Genomic DNA, 9,430 nt, shown 5'->3' on the forward strand with positions numbered 1-9,430 from the left:
TGTTAAAAGGGTTTTCATTCCCACTGTACAGTGGCTAGTGTGAAGCGCCAACTCATTTCTAAATTTCACAATACAAAGTAAAGATGGATTGATTGGAATTATCGAGTGTTTCATGGATTGATTGATGGAATGATTTGTTGATCGATTGATTGATGGAATGATTTGCTGATCGATTCATTGATTGACTGAACGGTGGAGTGACAGATTTATTGACTGGGCTTGTTGGTGTGGCTTGTTGGTTGATTGACCGGATGATAACTGATGCCTCTCTCTGCAGGTTTGTGTGGGGTTGGGGCGGAGGAGGACCATGGCGGCTCAGACAGCTGCGGAGAGCGGCAGGACTTCCCAGAAAGTGGCAGGGGTGGGTGCTCGCCCTCGGGAGACCCCGCCCCCAGCTTCCCCCCGCCCCCGCCAGCGGACCCTCAGGGGGAGGAGCCCACGGCACAGGACCGCCTGCAGGAGGCGCTCATGAGCAGGGGCAGCCTGCGCTCCCTCCGAGAGGAGATGCTGGGGGAGGACTCCGCCCTCCTCTGCAACTTCTTGCCCAAAGGAGCCGGCCACACTCTGTCCCGTGAGTGAGCAGTCCTGTTCATCCCCCCGTGCCCTGTCCACTTCCTCTTCCTGTTCATCCCCACCCCCCGTGCCCTGTCCACTTCCTCTTCCTGTTCATCCCCACCTCCCGTGCCCTGTCCACTTCCTCTTCCTGTTCATCCCCCCGTGCCCTGTCCACTTCCTCTTCCTGTTCATCCTCACCTCCCATGCCCTGACCACTTCCTCTTCCTGTTCATCCCCACCTCCCGTGCCCTGTCCACTTCCTCTTCCTGTTCATCCCCACCTCCCGTGCCCTGTCCACTTCCTCTTCCTGTTCATCCCCATCTCTTGTGCCCTGTCTGTGTGTGCCCTTCCTTCTGCTCTGCCTCTTCTCTCAGTGTCTGCATGTGTGTTCACCAGGGACAACCACTGCCACAGAAAATTACATATGCTTGTGGGGGAGGGTGGGGTTGTGATGAGGTCTGGTAGCACAACCTGGAGGGCCAATCAGAATCCCTAGTCTGAGCACTAGCCTTAAGATGGTATTTGAGACTTCCTGCCCCAGAGTGAGTGCCCGAAAAATAGTCAAGTCTTCTGGAAAGCTACCTCCCCTCCCTAACCTGTCCTAGCTTTAGGGTATGAGAAAACAAAAACAAAAAATCTACCGGAAAAGAAAAAAACCCACAAGTGACAAATAACAAAATAAACTGAAGGTTTTGGAAGAAGTCAAACAATATAACACAAATGAACAAAGGTACAGAGCTGAACTGCATAGAGCCATCTTCAGGCATCCAGCATCTGTGTCCTACCTACTGCCAATAGGAGAGAGGCATGTATGTACAAGCATGCACACACAGGCAGAACAATGCCAGCACACACACCCTGAATTTTAAAAGGGATAAAAAATTAAAATCAGAGACATAACACCCCCATCGTAAAACGATGAATAAATTGAAGGCTACGGTGCAAACGTTTCACAGTGCTGCATGATTCTTTTGTTCATCGCAATCATTTCTTACGCTTCATAGTTACACATTTACACAAGTTTTCTGAACAATCGTAACGGGTATCTGCTCACCCCAGCACTGCTGACAACAGACGGGCATTAGAACTTTCCAATAGCCGTCCCCCCCCCCGTGTCAAAGTCTAGGAGATGTATCAATGCTCTCGAGAAAGGCCATCAGCAATGGGATTGCGTTACCACATACGTCTTACTTCAGTGTCGCACGCCTGCAAGAATATGTCACACCGCATGAATAACCTGTTTGTTGTTACACATACTTTGGAGAAAAACCAAAGAGTTCACCAGAAAATCCCACTAGGGGCCGAGGTGAAGAACCCGACTGAAACAAGCGCTGCAGAGCAAGGATGAGGGCAAGTGTCTCATTCCGTAGAGAATCAGCTCTCTGTTGCCAGTTAAACTTCCTGGAGAAGTAGCAAGCGGGATGGTCCACACTAAGACAGTCTGTTTGAAGTCTGTTTCCCAGCCAACCTGAAGGGAAGTGTAAAATTGGGAGCAGAGAGTACCGGTGTGCTAATCAAGGGTGCCTTAAGGCGCTCAAACGCCAGCTGACACCCCTCAGTCCAGATACAACCGACCATAGGGCTGAGGAGATCACTGAGTGCAGGAGCAACCACAGAAAAGTTTCTGCAAATTTGGCATCACTGACCACTGGGGACCCTGCTGTGTCAGCGAGACTTATTTAAATTGTGGGACTGGAGATGTGAAATAGCAAAAGCTATAATCTAGTGCAATGCATCTTTTCTCTTCGGAGACTAATGTTTTTTTGTACGTTGTCCCTGAAATAAACTTTACAAGCTAATAGCCAATGGCATCTAGCAACACAATAAAATTGAATCCACAAGCCTCATCTTGTAAGCTAACGGAGTGAAATCTGCAAGCAATTTTTAAAATGTTACTTAAAAAGAGAAGATTTCTTTAATGTTTTATAGTTTTATTTTATAATACAGAACTATATGTATGCTGGATTCAAGCTCACACAAACTGTTCTGCTGAAGAGTTACTGTAATTATGTTGGACAGGTTTTTATGTTTTTATGTTTTTAAAACCAGCAGGTCCGTGGTACATGCTGTCTGAAACCCACAAAGCTTTTTTTCCCTTTAAAGCAAATAAAGTCATACATAAGTAGGACATGCCTGACATATTTAGATAAGTGCTCTGTCTCTCTCTCTCTCTCTCTCTCTCTCTCTCTCACTCTCTCTCTCTCTCTCTCTCGTTGTCACTCCCCTCCCTCTCCCTACATTCTTTTCAAAGCTGCCATATTTTGTCTGCTATGTCTGGCATGTTCTAGTACAGAGGATGGGAACTTTTTTATTTTCATGGGAACGAGGCGGAAGAGATGATCGGTGATGTTTTCATTTGTTCCGTGGCCTTTTTCGGCTTCATTTCGCTTATTTGAACGAGCCTCTGCACCAGCAGCCTCGGTGCGTTAGGGCGCTGCTTGTGAGTCGCTCTCATGAAGGTGGAAACCTCCTGGACAACGTCTCCACACAGACTGAGTTCATTACCAGTGTGCTGCTGGTACTTTCTATTTGCGAAATGTCAAACCCCGTTTTACATTTACGGGAATGCTGACGGAAGGGTGAGCAATATTTTGTCCGTCAAATACAAATCCAAGTCGTCACTATCTTTGTACCCCGAAGGATAATATCCTCTCTGCTGTAATCTGTCTCTCAGACACACACAGTGTGTGCGTCCTCTGTGTGCACTTGTGGGTCATAGGAGAGAGAGGTCTCTTAACCTCAACCTCCGGCCCTACCCGTTGGAAACGCCCTCCTCTCCCCCACCCTGTGGTGCAGGAGCACCTCCACTGGGCCCCTGTGTCTGCAGCCTTCTGTGGGCTCTCGCGCATTAGTCGGAGGGAGGCTAGGGCTGGGTAGAACTGGGTTGTTTCCCCCGTTTAAACTCTGCGGAGAGAGACGGGAAACCTGTCTTGTCTGTGCAGAGGAGTCATCTGCCCACTGTGATGGGGGAGGGGACGGGGGGGAGGGTTTGGTGGGGGGGTGAGTGTGGTGAGCAAACAGAAGCGTTTCAAGGCATTGGGTTTGGCCTCGTCCCCAGAGACAATATTGAATAACCGCCGTCCCTTCTCTCTCGCCGTTTAAATCTCTCCGATGGAGTGGCACGAAATGGTGCGAGGTACCACGATCAACGCGGTAGTTTTGTTACACCTAGCGCTGTTGAACGAGCCTGTGAATCTGCCCTTCAGAGGGCTGAAGCCCATCGACCGCATCGCCACACCAGAAACAGTGAGGGTTGCACAACAGTGCCCCCTAATGGAGTAGAATGGGAGTGCAGTTTTAAAAACTGCGTCCATTGTGACTGCTGCCACCTAATAAATTAAAATAAACAGTCTTTGTTACTCTGTGAGTGCTGGCCTTTATATTTGTCTGTATTATTACATTGGGCCATAGCATTTTTATTTATTCATTTTTGGTTTAAACCGTTTTCTTCTCTTTGGACTGTGGCTTCTCCATAATGACTGTACGCTTGACCAGTCCTGTCCTGTCCTGACTGAACTCTGACCTCTGACCCCAGGTGAACATTCCCCCAGGGAGTGGGGGGTTTTGCGTTCTCACCCGAGGTGGGGGGGGGGGGGGGGGGAAATTAAAAAGTGTGCTAATTGGCTTTGCATTGACCCGCCTCCCGTTCGACCTCTGACCTGAACGAAGGCCGAGTAAGCAGAGCTGACCTGCTGGTGACCCAGCACCTCACAGTGACGTCAGCGCAGCAGGAACTGTGACCTTGCAGCAACAGCCGTGTCCCCACTGTGATGTTACAGTGATACAGTGATGTTACTGCCAGAGAAACTGAACAGGGCTTCATTTACAGTAATTGTCAGATTATGAGAACAGACGGTTTATGTCTAAAAATCTTTTTTCAGTTTCAATCAGTTTTAAGAGGACTAAGGTCATTTTGGTGAAATATCTTTTTTTTTTCTTCCATGTTTCATTGAATTTTATGTTTTACATTAATTTCTGTGTGGACTCCTGCAGCCAGTGACATTACAAGCATTTTATATTTGCGGTATGGAGATTCCAAAGAAACAGGCAGATGATAATAAGGTGGTTAAACGGAGTGTAGTCTATAATCTATGCACATAATCAGTGCCACAGGTATGGATGCTCAGGCTCGCCACAGAATATATTGGGAGTCCCCCCCACCCTGTATCCTGCCCGGGACAAAGTGTCCCATTTGCCCCCCCCCCCATCTGTGGCCCTGCATAATGAATTCACAGAAATCATTGTTGCAGGCAGTCCATTCATGCTGGTGGATATGTACTGAAGTGTTTCACCCTAGCTGGAAATGAAACCTGCGCCTGCATTGCCAGCCCAGTTCCCGATCCCCTGCACTACACTGCTGCCCGCTGGACACAGTCAGAGCCCTGCAAGGACCACGCTCACCGTACAATTCCTCCACGGGCCTCTCCCTCTCCCTCTCCCTCTCCTCTCTCTCTCCCTCTCCCTCTCCCGCTCCCTCTTCCTCTCTCTCCCTCTCCCACTCTCGCTCCCCACTCCCGCTCCCTCTCCCTCTCTCTCCCTCTCCCACTCTCGCTCCCACTCCCGCTCCCTCTCCCTCTCTCTCTCCTCTCTCCCTCTCTCTCTCCCTCTTCCTCTCTCTCCCTCTCCCACTCCCACTCCCTCTCTCTCTCCCTTTCCCTCTCCCTCTCCCTCTGCCGCTCCCACTCCGTCTCTCTCTCCCTTTCCCTCTCCCTCTCTCTCTCCCTCTCCCACCCCTCTCTCTCTCCCTCTCCCTCTCCCACTCCCACTCCCTCTCCCTCTCCCTCTCCCGCTCCCACTCCCTCTCTCTCTCCCTTTCCCTCTCCCTCTCCCTCTCTCCCTCTCCCTCTCCCTCTCCCTCTCCCTCTCCCTCTCCTGCTCCCACTCCCACTCCCTCTCCCTCTCCCTCTCCCTCTCTCTCTCCCTCTCCCTCTCCCACTCCCTCTCCCTCTCCCTCTCCCTCTCTCCCTCTCCCTCTCTCCCACTCCCTCTCCCGCTCACCGCAGAACGAGCCGACAGCGGTGCGGTTATGAGGAGTTATTGATTGTTGTGACCTGACGTGGGTCGTTGCCAAGGCTGTTGCTAAGGAACTTATGAAAGCGGGTGTGGAGTGTATTGACGATCGGCGGAGCTGGAATCTCGGAATCCGCCGCGGGCTCCTGGGATCGCGCGCAGATGCTGTATCGGCACGTAGATGTGTGACCGCAGCTCCGGTTCTGCCTCTCTCAGTGCTGGCTGGGTGCAGCTCTGTGTCTCTCTCTCTGTGCTGGCTGGGTGCAGCTCTGTGTCTGTCTCTCAGTGCTGGCTGGGTGTGCCTGTGTCTGTCTCTCTGTGCTGGCTGGGTGTGAGTGTGGCTCTGTGTCTGTCTCTCTCAGTGCTGGCTGGGTGTGAGTGTGGCTCTGTGTCCGTCTCTCTGAGTGCTGGCTGGGTGTGCCTGTGTCTGTCTCTCTCAGTGCTGACTTGGTGTGAGTGTGGCTCTGTGTCTGTCTCTCTCAGTGCTGGCTAGGTGTGGGTGCCGCGCTCGTTCAGCTGGTTCACGTCGAGGACATGTTCACGTTCACGTGACGCTGCTGTAATGTTGCAGTTGTGCTCGTGGAGTTGCCCAGGCTGGTTATGTAATCTAGTGACAGCGCTTTCGCCGGCAGAGATTATCTTCCCTCCGCTCACCGATGCGTACCCAGTTACCACACAACATTGCAAACAGACCTTTAGGGAACATTCATGTACAGTTAAATTCCCGTCTGAATTCGAGATGTTTTTGCGAGAGATTCCCCAAACAGCCTGAGAATGTTTTTTCCTGGAATAATAAAAACTCAACAGAGTTGGTCTCAAGAGTTCTAAGACGTGGTCATTGTAATGAAAACAACAGAAATAAGGTTCATGGGATGTGAAAGAATATTAAAATAAGGATAAAATAGTTGTGACATCACCTTACTGGTAAAGATCAGAGAGGAGCTTTCTTCACTAATCATGGAATACAGTGGTAAAAATCAATACAGCACCACCAACGGAAATTGGTGGATACGTACTGATTATACATCACTATGCCATCCATGGGTATTAGCCAGTAAGCAACCAACAGGTATCCACCAGTCAGTGCCAGCGATGTTCTATTAGTTGTTACTAGGGGTGGGGTGGGAGTGCTGGTTGGGGCAGGAGGTGGGGAGAGGGGAGGGAAGAGCTGGTTGGGGTAGGGGGTGGGCTGGTTTGGGGTAGGAGGTGGGGAGAGGGGGTGGAGTAGGCTGGTTGGAGTAGGAGGTGGGCGAGGGGGTGGAGTAGGCTGGTTGGGGTTGGTGGTGGGCTGGTTGGGGTAGGGGGTGGGCTGGTTGGGGTAGGGGGTAGGAGAGGGGATGGGCTGGTTGGGGTAGGGGGTGGGGAGAGGGGGTGGAGTAGGCTGGTTGGGGTAGGTGGTGGGCTGGTTGGGGTAGGGGGTAGGAGAGGGGGTTGGCTGGTTGGGGTAGGTGGTGGGCTGGTTGGGGTAGGGGGTGGGGAGAGGGGATGGGCTGGTTGGGGTAGGGGGTAGGAGAGAGGGATAGGGGGTGGGACTGCAGGTTTGGTCTCGGCCCCGGGGCTGAGTGCGCTCCTCTCTCCCGCAGTGGAGGACTTCACGGTGATCAGGAAGCGGTTCCGCTGCCCGTACTGCAGCTTCGCGGCCATGCACCAGTGCATCCTGAAGAGGCACATGCGCTCCCACACCGGCGAGCGGCCCTACCCCTGCCACGTCTGCGGCAAGAAGTTCACCCGCCGGGAACACATGAAGCGGCACACGCAGGTCTGTGCCCGCTCCCCCTTTCACACTCTCTGCTCCCCCTTTCACACTCTCTGCTCTCCCTTTTCACACTCTCTGCTCTCTCTCTTCACTCTCTGCTCTCCCTTTCACACTCTCTGCTCTCCCTTTCACACTCTCTGCTCTCTCTTCACACTCTCTGCTCCCCCTTTCACACTCTCTGCTCTCCCTTTCACACTCTCTGCTCTCCCTTTCACACTCTCTGCTCTCTCTTCACACTCTCTGCTCCCCCTTTCACACTCTCTGCTCTCCCTTTCACACTCTCTGCTCTCCCTTTCACACTCTCTGCTCTCCCTTTCACACTCTCTGCTCTCTCTTTCACACTCTCTGCTCTCCCTTTCACACTCTCTGCTCCCCCTTTTCACACTCTCTGCTCTCCCTTTCACACTCTCTGCTCTCCCTTTCATACTCTCTGCTCCCCCTTTTCACACTCTCTGCTCTCCCTTTCACACTCTCTGCTCTCCCGTTTCACTCTCTCTGCTCTTTCTCTTCTTTTTAAGATTGGATTCATTGACATTCGATGAACATTTTATTCACAACATAATGAAATCGCTATTTTTATTTATTTATTTATTTATTTTTCATAGTTTGGTGAGTAAGTTCTTGTGAAGAAAAAAGTACTGAAATATGAAATATGACTTTTAACAATGACTATTGTTGATTGAATCCAGGCCTTTGACTTCCTCTATGTGTTGGATTTCTGACAGTGGTACTTATTTTCAGATTTGGCATATTGTGTTGGCAGTAAATGCATGTGTAGGTGTAGCGTAGAACAGGAGCATTGCCTTGAGTCAGGGAGGGTTCAGTCAGTGTTCTCATTGGTCTGCACCGCCCCCTGCTGGTCAGTCATGTGCCTGCATTTCCACCTGTTATGCTACAAATCACAAAGTGCAAAAACAAACACAACATGAACTCAGATGAATAATTAAATTATTGATTATATAATAATTAATATCTCTCTCTCCCTCCCTCCCTCCCCCTCTCTCCCTCCCTCCCTCCCTCCCTCCCTCTCTCCCCCTCTCTCTCTCTCAGGTGCACAGTAAGGATAAGCACTACGTGTGTCAGGTGTGCGGTGGGGCGTTCGTGTCTGCGGCCAGCGTGGGCATCCGGCACGGCTCCCCGCCGGCACGGCGTGTGCGCGGACTGTTCCGGGCGGGGCCCGGGCGCGGCCGCCCCGCCGGCCCACAGCGGGGACTCCCAGGAGGAGGAGGAGGAGGAGCTGTACGCCGGCGATCCCGCCAACGGGGAGCACGACGACGGGGACGAGGAGATGCTGGGGGAGGGGGAGGGGGAGGGGGAGGGGGAGGGGGAGGGGGAGGACGGAGGGGGGTGGAGGGATGACTCAGGAACGGTGGAGGGAGAGGGAGAGAGGGAGGAAAGTGACTCGGCACAGGAGGGCGAGATGCAGGGCGGAGGGGCTGGGGACTTCGCCTGGATTTCATAGCCACTGCCACATTTTCCCACCGGGCCCACTGAAGCCTGCGTGTGAAAACACACCTCCAACACACGGGTACAAACCAACAGACACACCTCTGACATGCGGGTACAAACCAGCCGACACACCTCCAAACACACGGGTACAAACCAACAGACACACCTCTGACACGCAGGTACAAACCAACAGACACACCTCTGTCTGTACTCTCCGTCTAACATACGTGTGTGACACACTCAGCAAACGCATTTTTGTTTCTTTACGGTGTTTTCGCTTGGATGCGGGTTTTGTGGGGGTGACACTGCGTGGGTGTTTGTGTCTCTCTGAGTGCCAGAGGCTCAAAGCAGACCTGGGTCAGATACATAACTGAAACACTACCTCTTCAGAGGTAAACACAGGATAGCCCTGAGACTTCTACTGTACATGAAACGTGGTAATAACTGAAACATACAATCATATAGATTTTTTTTTTTGTTCTGAATAAATGTGTTTCTTTTCATATGATAATATGAAGTAATGGCAGTATTTTGTGCCGTGTGGAGTTTTGAGAAGTTAAGTACATTCAGAGCATCTCCCTGTGTGGAGGTGAGCACGCAGAGGCACAGAGACAGGCCCCAGGTGAAGTTTGGGTGATTCCACAGTGCTGACATGGAAGG

General features: G+C 51.6%; 1 pseudogene; it reads left to right on the plus strand.

The window, feature by feature from the left end:
* LOC133110115 (zinc finger and BTB domain-containing protein 46-like) overlaps positions 1–8,783 on the plus strand; it is a 28,345-nt pseudogene extending 19,562 nt beyond the window's left edge.
* Positions 8,784–9,430: the final 647 nt, after the last annotated feature.

The sequence above is a fragment of the Conger conger genome, chromosome 14 (assembly GCF_963514075.1).
Source record: "Conger conger chromosome 14, fConCon1.1, whole genome shotgun sequence".
In the NCBI taxonomy this organism is placed as follows: domain Eukaryota; kingdom Metazoa; phylum Chordata; class Actinopteri; order Anguilliformes; family Congridae; genus Conger; species Conger conger.